Raw genomic sequence first — 17,354 nt, 5'->3', positions numbered from 1 at the left:
TTAGACACAGAGAAGTTGTGACACCACAGAGAATGAGACACCACTGAATGACAGCACCCAGTATTCAAAGCAGGGGGTTCACTTTTTAAACCAAAATCTATTTACAAAGCCAGCTAGCTGTTGGCATAAATGCCCTATGCAGTTGTTTAGGGACACAACCACAAATGGGACACTCAATTCAGGTATGAAATGTTTTTTTGTTGATTTTTTTTTTTTGTATTCAGAGGGTGTGAATAGCTTTTCTGGTGCTACTGTTCTTGCACCCCTTACCCGGTCTGTGATTGCTGACAAATCCTTCTTGTGAAATAATTGTGAACTTTAGGCGTGAAAAGCTTAGATTGATGTGCAGATTTGCAAAGAGCTCTTTCCAGAACGAGAACTCATGAGCCCGTGAACGACAGTACATCTGATATACAAAATGAGCTCTGTACTAAATGTGCCTTCCTCTGAATAAGAGCTGCATATATAACATCACACCCCCCCCCCTCCCCCCACCAATTTCCATTTGTTCCTTCTGTATGCCTGTTCACTGATGTAAACTTTCACAGTTCAGCACTGAACTAAAAACACCAACCCTGAAAGATACATGTATAATAGATGGGCTGCTCTGAACATCTGAAAACATCCTCTTTGTGACCGTCCTGCCTGCAAGGCATCTGAATTAGAAAAGAAGGGGGGGGGTGGTTACAAGGATGAGGTTCTCCCCTGTCGAAACTCTCCCAGTCTGACACATAGGAGCATCGAGAGAGAGAGAGAGAGAGGGAGAGAGAGGGAGACAGATAGAGAGAGGGAGACAGAGAGACAGAGAGGGAGACAGAGAGAGAGAGAGAGGGAGACAGAGAGAGAGAGGGAGAGAGAGCAATATCGCTGCTCTGAAGAGTGTCTCTCCTCTGCGGTAGCTTGGCAGCTGGCTGCACGGTGACTGGTTTTCTACCTGGAATCGGAAACATTACTTCAGCTGTGCAACATCATCTGCCTCATTCCAAAAAGGGCCTTTTTCCAAGCAAAATGCCTTCAAGCAGCGCATCTTTAAGCACCCGTCCATTTAAAGGAACAGTCGTCTACTTCAGCAATCCTTTCCTTCTCCATTAAAGTGAAGCCGACTCTCTATACCAACACGTGGTGAATTAGGGTGCATTTAGAAGTCATGGAAATAATTTATTGAGATTTTAAAAAGTCAGATTAGTTTAATTTTTAATAGGAACAGTACCAATAGTTTTTAAAGCTAGACAAGGTTTCTTGAGTGGTAAATGAGGTAAATTTTTTTTCTGTTTCGTGCTGGCTGGGGGGATCATTATGTGCATATTATTGTTTAAATGATTTCAGAGTTGTATACTGTAATGTGATATATTATATCACATTACAATGTAGAATTCATATATTTAGTAGATATGTTTTTAGCCAAAGTGAGAAGTTCAGGAATTTGCAAGTTGTGCTTATGTCCACGTTGGTGTCCTTCAGGCACTCCAGTTTCCTTCCACAGTCAAAGACATGCCAGTTAGGCTAATTGGAGACTCTAAATTGCCTGTAAGCATAAGTGTGTGAGTGAATGGTGTGTGGGCCCTGTAATAGATTGGTGACCTGTTCAAGGCAACTCTCATCCAATGCATGCTGGTACAGGCTCCAGCTACACCCCCCCCCCCCCCCCCCCCCACTACCCTTCCCAACGCTGGCCAGGAATAAGCAGATTAGATGGATGGATGGATGGATGGATGGATGGATGGAAAAAGTGTATTTCTCATGATAAGGAAATCATTGAAATAAAAAGGTGGGGTTTGAGCTGAAATTGAAAGTAAGTTGTTTCATGTCGGCATTTCGTATAATGAGCGCATCTCTAACCCTTTATGAAACACATGGAATTTATGTGAAAGACACATGTGCAAGGAAATCACAGTGTTTTTTTCAAAAGTCTTGTTTCATAGTCTTTTTAAAGGTAAAATCTTAAATTAAATCTGGATTGAAGCTGTTGGCAAATTTGCTACCGTATAATCAATTCTAGGATGCAAACCATGGTGTCAGTCATTCAATGACAAAATTCTGTCACATGCAGCAAGATAGCTCTCTACAGCTCTGAAGAGTCATTTAATTGTGATTTGGCGCCAGATTAATCTGGGAGAATTAATTTTCGTTGAACTGAATTTGAACTCTCATTGAGACAATTACTGGTTTTGAATGAGTCTCGGCAACAATTTGCTGAGTTTAATGAATGCAAGAGTTCATGGATAAGGCATATAAATCTATTGTAAAAGGGGTCTTTCCAAAGAGCTGCTTAAATATACACATTAATTAGATAAATACATTTAACCAAAACAAATAAATACGCAAATAAATGACCGTAATTTCTGTAACAACTATAGTCGATCAATTAAAATGTCCTCTTCAAGAATACCCTACAAATAAATTGACCAAACCAAATAGAAGCTTAAAAATCTTGTATAGTACAGTAGAATAAAGATAGGTTGTCATGGAAACTGCAAGCATGGTATTTACAGTATATTTGGAGATTCTACTTAAAGCCTGGGTGAAGGAGGAAATACAGTCGAAAAGCATACTGTAACCGAACAGCTGTCCACCCTGCTACCTATTGTTTATATATTTGTTTATTATTAATATTACTACAACCGTGAAGTAAAGTGAGTGGGATTTTTTGTTCAGACACTCGACTGAAAGTGAAGGTGAAAAGGTTATCCTTTGGGCAGTTTATACCGGGAAGGTTTATAATTCTGATGGTCTAAAATGGAGCTGTGGAATGAGGGCAGTTCCAGTATTTCCTCAGTGGATGGGGCGCACTTAGTGAACTTAGGGTTGTCAGCATTTTCTTGCCGAAATACTGGATAAAATGTAAAAAAGTGATGATGTGGTCTAGCGAGCGGCTACTCAGGTCTGCTGTTCGTAATATCTCCCTCTGGGGTATCATGTTGTTGTTATTTCAAAATTACAAACTGTTGGAGAATTGTTCTGGGAATGAATGCTCCACATATCTACCATTGTGTTGTACGTTATCTATCCAAAATCATAATAAAAAGTAGTACACAATCAAAACCAAAATACAAGATAAGATATGGCATATTACTCTAAAGTGCATTACAGATCTGTTTTCTCAGATAAATTCTCTGTTATCTGTATATTGCCATTGACCTTATCTACATTGGGCCAGCCAGATGATGGCCTCCCCCGCTCTATTTGGAATCCTCCTGAGAGTTTTGTCTCTCCATTGAGTGTTTCTTCTTCCTAATGGGGGAGCTTTTTTTACCCTCTTCACTTCATTTTTGAGGGTTCAGGTTAGGTCTTCTCTCATTTTTCCTATTTCCTGATTCTGTAATGCATCTTTGTGACAGTGCCGATAAAAAGCACAATACAAATAAAATTGAATCTAACTTGCTATAGTGCTGACTATAAATGTTCTGCATTGGATTATTAAACTAATTTGCTGAGCAAACACTTTAAATTGCTTACATTTTACATGCTGTGTCATCCAATCCTACAGCTGGAGATATGGAGGTGAATTATTATGCCCAAAGCTGCAACAGCAATATCCATCCTTGTTTTTAAAAAAAAACCAGAAACAGACAAGTCTGATGTCCAAGGCTATAGTCCATTCACCACACATGGATTTTTTGAGAACAAGCTGCAAAAACAATAATGTCCCCCGTTCTCACGGACCCAAGTCAGCCTAGGCCCAAGTCAAAGGGCGACAATTAATTTCAGAAATATGATCAAGGCTAAGCCCAGCTCCTAATTAAGGCACAGTTCCCATGATGCAAACTGCACAAATTGCATAAGGACACATTGAGGGCTGCGTTTATCGTGTTTCCAAAGGGATCCAAAAATCTAATCTGAGTCACCATCAGTCACTGAGGATATTGCGGGACGGGGGAATGAAAAGAGTGGGCAATTTTCGAAACATCGCTCTCCGCTTTCATCGCCGGTGCGGGGAAGCGCTGTCTTTGTGCGCGCGTTATATACGCCTTTGGTTGGAGAAATGAATCCTGATTGGTCCCCCAATGACGCGATGATTAATGGCGCCCGCCGTCCCCGAGCGAAAGGGAGGCGGGACGTCGTGCGGCTTCTGCTGGGAGCCTAAACGCTGCGCGGCTTTGATCCCGAGCCCCCGCCGCGAAGTTCATTAGAGCGCGAAGCGCCGCGCACCGCTGCCGGACCGCGGCTGTCAGCCGAGCCGAGCCGAGGCGGCTGGGCAGGACCTCTCTCTGACGCTCCCGTTGGCGCGAGAGAGAGAGAGAGAGAGAGAGAGAGCATCGGCCCCCAGCCTGTAATTACCCCGCTAAATGCAGGCCTGGACGCCCGAGGGCCAGAGGTGCACAGCGGGCGGGGGCGGCAGAATAAAAAGCCACCTGTTCCCTCCGCGGGTTCGTCTTTCTGGCGGAAGTGGGATGTGTCGGTGCGGTCCAGTCGCTGGAAAAGATTTTAAATCGTGGAGTTGTGATCCTGAAGCAAGATCCTGCTGCTCCTTATGGTCAAGTTTTCAGTCGGCAAATGAGACATATAAAGAGTTTCTTTTGATCGTAAAGTTTGTTTTTGTCACGTCATGGATTACTCTTTCACATGTGAAACAGTGACATTAGGGTCCACGTGACCCAGTCTGTCATGTCATACTTCATAATCAAGGAAAATGGCAGTTGACCAAAAATGTCCTCAGTCCCACGAATGGAAATTAATGGAGAAACATGGGCTCATGAAAAATACCATACAGTAACTTTATGTTGAGGATTCTTGGATGGATCCATTTGTCATTCAGGCTGAAATTGAACTACACCATTTAAACTGTTTGTAAATTGCAGTACATGATGGAGTACATTATTTACCCTGGAGTTTCAGGCACAGAAAGCAAAAGGAAAGAAGAACTCCCCAGAGAGCACTCTTGTGATTCTTGTGCACATTCTTGGCACTTCAACACCAGCGCAGGCTTTTTGGAATGTTTGTGTAGAGTTCTAAGCCAGTGTTCTAAAACTCCATTGCTTTCGATTGCCAGCAGTGATTGTTACATCAGCATTAGAATGTTCAGGTAAGAACATTCTAATCACATATCTGTGATCTCACACCTTAAATGGTCCAATGGAAACGTGCCAATGCCGAAGCACGGCAGAGCTCTGCTCTTTACAGAAGTGTATGTGCTGAACCAGCCATGTGCTGTTATATAAACGTTAGTCACACACCGTCTGACTAACCATGGGCCAATCTGCTACCCCTCTCACGGAGAAATCCACTTTCACAGAGGGACGAGAAGCCGCCCACCAGAACCAGACACGAGGAGGCTCCCATCGGAGCATCATGAGAAGCACTCGCTTTACTTCTGTTCAGAACATGTATCCACAGATTGCACACAGGCATGCTGAATTGGTAAAAAAATAAAATAAAATAAATTGCTTTTCTAATTATTCTGTACTCTATGAACTATCTTGTCCAATATTGCATCCAGCAGCTTTAACAAAGGTGAATTTCAATTTGAACAAAATTTTTTTCATTCCAACCCACACAAAATGCCTACAAGTGTTTTTTTTAACTTCCATGATTTTGTTAATTTAATTTAATTAACGTCTAATTTAATTTCTGTAGCATTAAAACTCCTACAACAATTTTTGTGCAGTTTCTGTAGGGTAGAGACAAATGTCTGATTGAACAAGTTGAACAAATGACTGTTTCCATCACTCTTGTGGATTCCCCACTTTCGTTACTTTTTGTTTAAAAACAAAAATGGCTTCTGCTGTCCCTCTGTTCTGAGTGTAGAATGGGGTGTATAGTGCTAACAGAGCTGCAATGGAGTTGTTTGTGAGAGCCTGGGAAAGGCTCAAACGATAATAAACCTGATGCCTCTTGACCCCTTTTCATTTCATGGCGCTTGGGTAGTGGCACAGTGAAGGTATTCACTAAACCACCGCGAGTGCCTCGTTCTCACATCGTATCAGTGAAAAATGAACTTCTGCCTTCCTCCTTCCAGCTCTCGTAGGAACATCCTACTTGTGCAGACAATCAGAATTGTTCCTTTTGGCAGAGCGCCCCCCCCCTTCCCACACACACACACACACACACACACACATTGAGATACTGTACAAGTTGCATTTACCCCCTCATCCTCTGCTCTGGTCATGGGTGTGTGGAGTGCCGACACTGTTGGGCAGTATGTATCTCACAAAACCAGTGCAGTGGCTTAAAGTGCTCCATGATTCACCAGAAAAGGAGAAAGGTGGCCATCAGGGGAAATTCGTTAAAACCGGGCTGCCCAACCCTGTTCCTGGAGATCTACTGTCTTGTAGGTTTTCATTTCAACTCTAACAAAGCCCACAGCTAGAGATCTTGATGAGCTGCTCATTAGTAGAGTCAGGTGTGCTGACTTAGGGTTGAAATGAAAACCTACAGGATCTCCAGAAGCACTGCGTTAAAATCTCAATCTTATGTGAGGTCCTGCTGTGAGGTCAGTCAGATTGTGAGTCATTTTCATTTCCTTCTGTGGTAGATTGCATATTTGCCATTAACCTTTATAAGTTTTCCTAAGGGTGTATCCCTATGTTATTTTGAGCAATTAATATTGTAATTATTTTAAAATGTAAAACTACTCTGCAAAACACAGCACTCCTGCCCCACAGCAACTGCCAGTCTATGAAATTATGAATACATATATGAATAAAGTAATAGGTGTTCAGTGTAGCAGGCATTAGACTTGAATTTACCCACCATCCTTGAAAAGTGGTGATTTTAACACTGAATCGGAAAAAAAAATGCAGTTCCATTAACCTCATTAGCTTCTGGACCAGGGATCACAAACTCAAATTCAGGAGGGTCACTGTTTCTGCTGGTTTTTGATGAGTTCCAGCACTTAAATTAAGTCACTAATTAGCTAAAGTCTCTGCATACCTTGTCTTCAAGGGCGAAAGTGGCTGCTTTTTGAAAGGGAAATCACAAAAACCAGCAGAGATTGAGGCTGCCAAGGACTGGAGTTTGACACCCCTGCTCTGAGCATTCTAACACGCCATTCATGTTGGCAAGATGGCAGCTGTTTTTTTTTTTTGTGTGAGAGCAGTGTTGGACTTTATTCACTGAAAATCTCAACAATCTTCATTGGAATCCACACATATCTCTCTCACATTGGGTTAGGAAGATGTTGTGCATAGCTGACCAAGGAATATGTGGACTAATCTCTTCCTTTCCTTTCCTTTTCTTGTTTTCCAGTGTTTGGATACAGCAGGCCTTTTGTCCTGGAGGCTTCAAGCTCTCAGTTTTTGTTTTAGTCTCTAAACCAATTTATAACTGAACCTGTTGAACTGGGTTGTTTCATGCTTCCATTTATTCATGGGTGCTGGCTTGCTGAATCATTTTGTAATACCGTCTGGCAGCAGGTAAGAACTGTGTTTTTATACTTCTGGCATCTCTTTTATTTCCACATCTAAGATTTAAAGTATCAACAAGAAAGAAAATAGAAGTATTTCTTGCAGATGGCCATGGATGCTACTAAAGGCAGAATTGATTCCATTGTAAAAGAAGGTGCTGATTTAAAAACACTGCTATTTTCCCAGCATGATTTGGGTTATTTCAATCACAAACACAAGAACAATGCAGTCAAATTAACTCCTATTTTCTGTGAGCTCTTAAGATTTGAGTTAAATCAGAATGGCTGGAGAATCAGACGAAGAGGAAAACATATCCTAATTGATGGTATTCCTACTTTAAAAATTAATCTTTCTGTGACACTGAGGGTAAAGCAAAACAGATATTGGTGGAGAAACCGATATCGGACCTCAAGAAGAATGAGGCGGTGAGAACTTGCAGAATTTGACCATTCAAAGGCATTGGCCACCCAAGGTCAATTGTCCAGAAACTTCTTCATTTAAAAGACTCAGAGGGAAATGCTAAAAAGGGCAAAGGCAGTCAAAGGAACAAAACCCTTAACTGATGAAGACTTTTCTGAGATACTCAGAGGGAACATTGCTTATCTAAGATACTCTGTGATCATCCCACTGTCCGTCCTCCTCCTCACCACTGACGTAATGTTTATATTTATTTAATCAATGTTTTCTTTTTTCTTTTCAGCTTTTCTCTCTTATTTCTTTTAAGCTTCCATCAGATGGGCTTTTCTGTGCAGAGTTTGAATGTTCTATCTCTGACAGTCCTCCCACAGGCATGAAGGCTAGGCTAATTGGACAGTAAATTGCCTCTAGATGTGAATGTGTGAGTGAATGGTGTGTGTGCTCTGCGACGGATTGCCAAACTCTCCAGGGTGTATTCCTGCCTCCTGCCTAATGCATGCTGGGATAGGCTCCCCTGATCAGGAATTATCAGGTTAGATAATGAATGGATGGATAGCTGGATGATTTTGCCCACAGTACACATTGGGAAAAGACATTTTGGGAAAAGACAAATTAAATAAGGTTTTCCATCCATTTGAACTGTATGATAATGATAATAAGAACTATCTTTTTCCAGCCAAATGTATTCTTCAATTCCAAAAATCTGCATGATGCTGCATGTAAGGATTATATTTTTTGAGCCTAGACATGCTATATGTAAGGAAGCTAACATTTGGTCTTCTTTTTATCTTAACCTTTGTAGCCTTACCAAAAATTATTTTCTTAATTTTCGACTTTGTGTCTCAAAAGTTTCAAATAAATACAGGCACCTTCCCAATTACTTCCTATGAGTTTTTGGAGTATAGACTGGGAGTATAGATATACAAGTGTCTAACGCTCTTTTTTAGTGAAGACCCTGTATGTTTATAAAGTGGAGGAAATATGTGCTAGTAGGATGTATATATTTTCCAACTACCAATGAAATTAGCTGTTTTAATAAGTTTCTGGCCACTGCTCTAGATCGTCTTGACAAGGAGGGCAAAATGTGTGCTATTCTTTATTCATCAATCTTCTCTGAATATCCATGAAAGCCAATCATACTCAGATTTTTTTTACTTTCAGTATTTTAGTATTCAGTATTTTTTTTAATCCCTGCAAAATTAGAGTTGAAATGAAACCCTACAAGGATGGTAAATATCCAGGCACAGGTTTGGGCAGCCCTGATCTAAGAAAATCTGCTGCAATAAAATGTTGCAATGGCTCTAAATTCAGTAGCTTACAAAAAATATTGAAATTAATATATATATATATATATATATATATATATATATATATATATATATATATATATATTTGTTTTTTTTTTGTTTTTTCCAATAAGCAAATATTTTACCATCTCTATCAACACAGTGGTATGACAGCAGGACTATGTTGTATAATTATATATGTTTATATATATATATATATATGTGTGTTTTTCACCATTTAAATGGGTTGTCTTTATACTGGTAGCAATAAGCATGCAGTGTCAGTTAGCCTCAGTGGACAAGCCTCTTTCCTCTCAAACTGCAGCAGGAGCAGCTGTGGACACTGTTCTACACTTTGTATCATGAATCATTTTACAGCCTTGATTTGTGCCACTATGCCATATGCTCTGAACAGTCCACTGAACAGTAATTTTCTGTGTTCGTGGAGCTGCAGAAAAGACATAATTTATATACCAGGGACATAGAGCATACACGGTCAAAACACTGAAAGAAAATGTGACAGGAGTGGTGTGTGTGTGTGTGTGTGTGTGTGTGTGTGCTGCATCGAAGAGTAGCCGCAAAATTACTAAATTTCCCGTTCAGAGAATAGGAGGGTTTCCTTATAGATTCATGTTTGTTTATTTTATTTTAACCCTTTATTTACCCAGGAAAAAGCCCATTTGAAATGGTCATCTTTGTTCCTAGGGAACAGAACCAATGATTTGAAGAAAAAGGTGAAAAATATGTAGGTAAGAAAATCCAGTCTTGGTGCACACCTACCCTCCGTCCATCTCATTCTCCATCTCAGTGCACCATTCAGTCTACGTATCGTTCTCACAAAGCAAATTCTATACAATCCAAACAACTATTGTAGCGTAACAAGAGTAGTGTAAGTTCAAACATAGTAACATGGGACTTGACACATAACTGTATTTATTTATGAGGCTACAAATGAACTTTTTCAGAGTCTGCACGGCTGCATTAATCAATACTTCACAGAGAATATACAGTGCACGCAGAGCAACAAGGAAAGGGCCCATAGAGTGCAGTTGAAGTTCGAATACTCCCCCACATCGCTTTTTATCCCGCATGCACAATGGGAGCGATATAAATTTGGTATAAAACATTCATGATGGCCTCTTGCGACTAATGATCTTGATGTAAATGCGCCGAGGCACACGTTTCGTTCTCAATGACGCGTCTGATGGGCCAGTCAACATCGCAAAAGATGGCGTTCTAAAATCCACTTATGAGGGAAATTTCAAGTTCACTGAAGCTCTTAGCTTAAAAATACCAAACTGGGTCAGGCTGCTACACTCTTAACTTGGGTTTCTTCTTAATAGTTTGTTTAAAAAACTTGCTTTCAGATTAATAAAAAAAACAAAGAATCACACTTTTTAACTTCAATGTGGAATCGCTAATCCCTTGTTAGATGCTCAACTATTTATCTACTTAATACATAAGAAGATGCAATGGTGCAACAGTTGTGATGACAGTAGCTAATGCGGAAGATCCATTGCCCGCAGGCCTGGGACAACGAGTATTGTGGCTGAATAGCCTGACTGTAGATCAGCACAGTCAATTAGTTCAGGCTCTACATCTAGCCTCACATTGTGCAGAAATTGAGAAAACACTCTTTTGTAGGTCATGCAACTACACCATCTCAGCAAACACTCCCCTACTTTTAAAAACATTTGGTTGGCTGTTGACTACTGACAGGGATGGAAGACAGAATGTAAGCACACACACTGACATGTAAATCTCCACTAAGCTAGCAAACTTCTGGAGTTGCTTTCTGCATAGAAAGTCAATTTAGCAAGCATCAAAGGTAAAAACAAAAAATGTATATAACTGGTGGGTAGTCATGCCAACAGTTAACAAGTGCAATGTTTCCATTGATTAACCCTGCCATTGACATGTTTTATTCCCCCACAGTAATTTTTAAAAGACATATTATCATTTTTTAATTTTGTCCTTGTCTTGGCTATCTTATTGATAGAGATCTGCTGGTATCAATAAAAGCTTTGATAGCTGGTATAATCTATGTACATGTTTTGAATGTTCTGTTAGGTTCTAATTTTGGCCATGTGTACATTTCTGAGATATGCTGGTGCATAACTGTGGGAACTGGGTATACTCTTTCAGCCTGTTCTGTTTACAAAAGGAAATCTGACCTTTGTTTCTTGTTGCCACTGCCTGTAACATTACCCACAATGCACTAAATACCATTGTAGAGAGTAAACATGAAACTCGTTGGAATGGGCATATGCTGCTACTGGCAGAATACAGTGATTTAGGATTACACCCATCAAAAGCATTGTTAGGCATTTGTGATGATGATGATGATGATGGACATGAACAAAAAGACAGAGCAAAAGATGAAAGAGGGGAAAAAACAATACAGGCCAAGTTAAACATTTATTGTGTGGCTGTATGTCCAAATTCTCAAAAGGAAAGTATCAGAATATTTGTTTGGATTGAGAACAGCGTGTTATTTGGGTTATTACTATAAGAAGCACTCAAAAGGTCTAAACTCAGTATCCTGTATACACATGAAAGTGTTTCCCATCAACTCATAACTTTCTGGGATGGCATATCTGTCTTACTAATGTTCAAATGCTCTGAAGACATTTATGCCACTCTGAGCTTGCCGATAATCGTTTTGCAATGATGAAATGGTGATAATGGCCTTTGATGTTAGGCAAAGCTCTCTCTCTCTCTTTTTTTTCTTCGGCCTCCTTCCAGGCTGGATCAGCCTCGGGATGTCCTACTCCACAGCATGTCTGTTTCTCACACGTTTCTTCTGGTGATCGTATCACTAGCTGAATGGTGATTAGTGGTTACAGTAGAGGTGTCAAACTCCACTGATGGTTTTCGCTCTGTTTCACCACTAGGGATTAATTAGTCATTGCTTGGCTAAAGATTCCACACACTTTTTCCTCAAAGCCTTCATTGGCTGCTCATTGACAGAAAACCACAAACACATGCAGACACTCTGGCCCTCCAGGACTGGAGATTGACACCCCTCGGTTACAGTATGGTTGTCATTTCAAAACTAAAGTTTTTTACAATATTTTTTATGACCTTTTTCTATGTATGCTTAGTAATTTTTCCTCAAAAATGTTCACATTTTTTTTTAATTTTTAAATAATGTAGCAAAAAAGCTTTCCATTGTGGCACACGTGGAGCAACTAAGTTATCAGTAGCTTTTAACATAATAATTGATGAGGAATGTATAGTTTAATCCATCTGATATGTTGGTGTGCAGTTGTATCTGGTGTCTTGTGACAGGCAAATGAATGGCGCCTAATGTAACCTTACATTTCAAAGAAAAGTACGATGACGTTACCTGTCAACACAAAATTGTTTTTTGAATCAAAAAGTATTTTTACCAACACGGCTGCTTTTGAGAAAATGATGCTATTGATAATTTGAATATTTCTAAATGCAAGGACTGTCCAAGCTCCTTTAAAACAAAGAAAAGATCTAAAATCTAAAACTCACAGGGCAGATAAACCAGGGAATATGGCAAAAAAATCTTTCTGCGACTTGCATTTTCTTTGTCGTTACCTCATCTGCAGTGTTGACAAAACACAGCTCGTTAAGTGTTTTACTGCTTCAAGTTGCCCACTGCTTCACCCCACAGCTCGGTTCTGGGGATAGCCTCTCTCTGCTGATATCCGCGCGTCGGAGAGGGAGACAGAGCCATTAAGCCTTGCCTATTGTTGTCAGGACCGCAGTCCACTCTGCTGACAGACTGTACCAGCACAGATCGTTAATGCTGATGTCCACCCTCACAATGACGATGCAAGCAGGTTCACAAAAAACGACAAGTGTGGCAGAGAATGGTGGATTGTGAACTGCCTCCGTGTGAACTGTACTCATTTCGAAAGACTTTCCTTCAGCTAACATGGCCCCAAACAATGGCAGCACTCACTTTTTAAAATCAAATTTACCACAGAGGGTGACTTATTGAATTTGATTTTATCAGAATAAAAAGCTTAGTGTCTGTTATGAGTTTTACTTGCACAAGAACAGAAACTGCCAGCAAATAATTTTGAGGCTAGCTTGTTGTAACAAAGAAGGATTTACTGTGAGGACCACTTGCGTTCCATACAGTATGACTTTCTGAAAGTTGTTTTTTTCCTAAAGTCATTTGCTTACACTACTCTCTGCCAAGCAGTTCCTTTTCTGTGAATGCTAAATAGTGCTTGTCAATGCAAAGCATTTCTGTGAGAAGCAACATCATATAAACCCCATTTTCAATGTAGGGTATTTAATTTTTAAGGAAAAAGATGTTCACTGTGAATTGCATTGTAATTCAAAAGGAAACATAAAATTAAAATTTTTTATTGTGGTATCTCTCCTTTCCTTCTTCCTTTCTTTTTTTATTTCTTGGAAATGGAAGTACAAATTCCTCACATCAATATTTCAACAGTATAGAAAATCCCCTCCTGATTGGGGTTGCATTATTAAACAGAACATCCGTAGGGTAAAAACCATGCAGTGTTTAATTTTCATTGACAAAGGTGATGTGGTAGCAATCCGAATTCCTTGTGTGTATGTGTGTGTGTGTGTGTGTGTGTGTGTCTGTGCGTGTGTGTGCACGTGTGTGTGTATGTGTTTGTGTGTGTGTGTGTGTGTGTGTGTGCACTGCTTTAGGGATGTGTAGCAATGGGTGCTGGTAAAAGTATATAACACAAAGAATTGACGGTGTTTACAAGAGTGCTGATCAGGACACTGTAACCATGAGTACTGACATGAAAGTCTTAAATGCTAGTCCCCTGTTTGTTTAGTGACACTATCAATGGAAGCACCAGGTAATGATGCTGATTGGCTAAGGCATCAATTTTCATATAAACATATACTATATAACATGGCATGTGGACACAGTAACCTCTCAGAGTAAATTAAATCATCTTGAGAGTCTGACTGTAATCCCTAATATTTTCTGATTTTGCTAATTAAAAATATATCCCCAAAACTTCAATATGAGTAACGCATTGTTTGAAGCTTGCTAGGATTGTCGTAGCGAGGGGAAACACAGTAAACACTGCTCCCTGCTGTAGTTTCATTGCTCAAGCAGAGCGCAGTCTGCACACCATTTAGTTAGGCTCTGGCTCCCCTTTGTGGAATATGGAATCCACAGTTACTTTTTCCTTGATTGGGTAACCCACCTGCCAGTCAAATTGCCAACTGGCAAATGCTTGTACATCATTAGATTCTCATTGGTTCCTAGGTCGGGACTCACTGACTTGTGTGGCTGTGGTGCAAGGGCTCACACTTACTCATGCTGTTATGCCAAATGCATGAGGACAAGTAAATAGTTCAAATACTGGTCGGTTAGGTTAAATTGTTTATTCACAGAAAACGTAATGGCTAACACCAGTTGTATTGTTGTATTTAATTTTGTTTTTTATTCCATTTTGGAACACAGTGTAGATGCGGACAGTGGACGACTTATTTGTGACCTTCAACCAGAATGATTTAGCTGGTGGGCAAAGCCATATGGCATCAACCTAATTATCTGCGTGGTTGTTGGCGCAAATTGGGCAGTTGTTAGAGTCTAGCAATGTCATAATATGTGATTTATGATTAATGAGATGACCTCTGTAAAGAATTTTGTATTGTATACACTGAACCTTTTAATCACGGTTGGTGAAATATGAGTATTAAGTTCACAATATAAATATAAGTCTAAAGAATGCAATATAAGTAGCTATAATAAGAAAAATAATGCCACTGCCCAATAATGGGTAATAATAATGTGCAAGACTGACAGTAGCCCAGTAAAGAGGCTATTGCAGTAGACAGCAGTGCACAACAGTGGTAGGCTGTGAGTCCAAATCTCCAGCACTGAAGTAGCAGATTGAGGCGGATGTTGCTGAGGTGTGAATTGTCCTGGGTAACTGTGGGAGGGTGGGTGGGAGGTGAGAGTGTCCAGATGGTTGTGATTGTGTGTGGGTCATGCCAGGTGCTCCAGTGTATTTCATGTTGTATTCAAACTACAGCTATAAAAGGGTATTTTTTCTTGTTGTTATTGTTCATTTGGACCGTGGTGCTGAGTTAGACTGAAGTAAGAGGAGCATTTGGATATTTTGTTGGTTTTCCACCAGGATTGTAATATGACAACTGCTTTGAAATGAGAGCATTTATGATAGTATGGGCGAGTATGTTGTTATATGTAATGGGAACTTCATGGCAATTGTTAAATGGCAGGTAAACCTGAATTTCTTGTTTGGTTTTTTTTTTTTTGTTTGTTTGGTATTGTTTTCAAATGAAGACTATATTTAAATGGGGAAGCAGGAAAAAATGTTTAGGGAAGTTTGTCCTGCTTCCTTCAAAGTAGGAATTTGCATGGGAAATAATTATTTATGCTACTCCTGATTAAAATAATTGTAAGTGGCTATATATTAGCATGTCAATATGTGTAATATCCTGATTATTTCTGTTTTAATTTTAATATGATTCTGTTCTAATTATTCAGATGAAAACTATTTGGCTTTTTACTGCAACAGTTTGGGTCTATAAAGAAAGTTTGCTGAGTTCAATGTGGAAGAACTTGACTGGCCTGCACAGAGCCCTGACATCTACCTCATCACCTTTGGGATGAATTGGACTGCCGACTGCAAGCCAAACCTTATCGCCCAACATCAGTGCACAACCTCACAAATGCTCTTGTGGCTGAATGGAAGCAAATCCCTGCAGCCATGTTTCAAAATTTAGTGGAAAGTCTTCCCAGAAGAGTGGAGGCTGTTATTGCAGCAAAGGGGATATCAGCTCCATATTAATGCCCATGCTTTTGGAATGAGATGGTCAACAAGCACATATAGGTGTGATGTTTGGGTGTCCACATACTTTTTGCCATGTAGTTTATAGTTTAAAAAATACTCTTGTCTGCTCTGGAGTAATGAAGAAGAGAGAACTGAGCACTACTGTATATGCTGTATATGAAGTCCTACCAATAGCGGTTTGTGCAGTGAAGTGCAGCACTGCCATCTAATGTTCATAAGAAGAGATACCATAAAGAGTTGGAATAAGGGTACTTTCACTTCAGATATATTTGAAACGTTTCACATCCTGGTGTATTTTTCAAAAAAACATGGCTTTTTTCTGTTTATACTCAGTTTGTTTCTAAATAGAGACATCAACAAGACATGCTATTCAAAATCATTTGGTTTGTTAGTCCACCTGTTGCTTCAAGTGGTAGGCTAAAGCATTCTGTTGGTTTCACATAGTTGAAGGTACTGTAGGGTTACCAGACGCCCGGTTTTTTACCAGAATGTCCAGTTTTCAGATTTCAGATTTGATATGGGAAAGTTTCTGATTTAGCCTCCACACTCGGTTACCAGAAGTATTAAATCAAGCGAGCACTTATTCAAATCCTCACGCCACTTCTTACAAAACGTTTTGTTGTTTCTTCCAAGGTGGGTTCTTTGTAAATTTGCAATCTTCGTGGGATCCATTTATTTAGCCAATATTGGGATAGTTATGCCATGCAGTAGGCCTACACTGCATTAAGATGTGTATTCACTGCTTTTATTTAATGGTATTTTATATGCTTGGTTTGAAAGCCAACCCCCTCGTTTCTGGGCACCATAACGTTTTGGACATATTAATGTTATGTAAATGAAAGTAGTCCTGTCATTTTGTAGCATATCCCTTGCATGCAATGACTACTGGAAGTGTAGACCGATAGGCATCACCAGGTGCCGAGCATCTTCTCTGTTGATGCTCTGCCAGACCTGTACTGTAGCCATCTTCCACTCCTGCTTATTTTGGTGGCTAGTTGCCTTAAGTTTTCTCTTCCGCAAATGAAACGCATGTCCAGTTGGATTCAGATTTGGTGAATTATTCTGTTTGTAAATGTGAACACCATGCAAATCTGTGTAAACGTCAACACCTCCAACTGTCTGAAACCAATAGCATGTTGTATAGCGTGAAGCAACAAGTGGACTGACCAAATGATTATGATTAGCACATTATTAATTTCCCTATTTAGAAATAGATGGAATCGAAATTGGGAAAGTAATGTTCATTGGAAACCACGCCAGGATGCAAACCATTTCTAATGAATTTGAAGTGCAAGGAGCCCACCCTACCGCTCCCCATACCTCTTATGAACACTAGATGGCAGTCTTGCACTTTACTGCGCCAACCACTATTAGCAGAAGTGTAGAAGCATAGTGTTTAGCTGTAGCTTCTCTTTATTACTCAGTCGAAGAGTAGCCTATTTCTTTAAGTAAAGTAAAATAGAGTATTCCACCTCCTATAGACTTAACACCATGACTTGGAGCACCAGAAAGCA

General features: G+C 39.9%; 1 long non-coding RNA gene across 1 annotated transcript; it reads left to right on the top strand.

Annotated features, from left to right (window-relative positions):
• Positions 1–6,376: 6,376 nt before the first annotated feature.
• Positions 6,377–13,396, top strand: LOC135241144 (uncharacterized). The gene is made up of 4 exons (XR_010325904.1): positions 6,377–6,442; positions 7,186–7,352; positions 9,715–9,795; positions 12,693–13,396. It is a non-coding gene; the product is annotated as an uncharacterized LOC135241144 (long non-coding RNA).
• The last annotated feature ends 3,958 nt before the right edge of the window (positions 13,397–17,354 follow it).

Source organism: Anguilla rostrata, chromosome 15 (assembly GCF_018555375.3).
Source record: "Anguilla rostrata isolate EN2019 chromosome 15, ASM1855537v3, whole genome shotgun sequence".
Classification (NCBI taxonomy): domain Eukaryota; kingdom Metazoa; phylum Chordata; class Actinopteri; order Anguilliformes; family Anguillidae; genus Anguilla; species Anguilla rostrata.
Note: the sequence above shows the minus strand (reverse complement) of the source record. Positions and strands in the feature narration are given on the sequence as shown.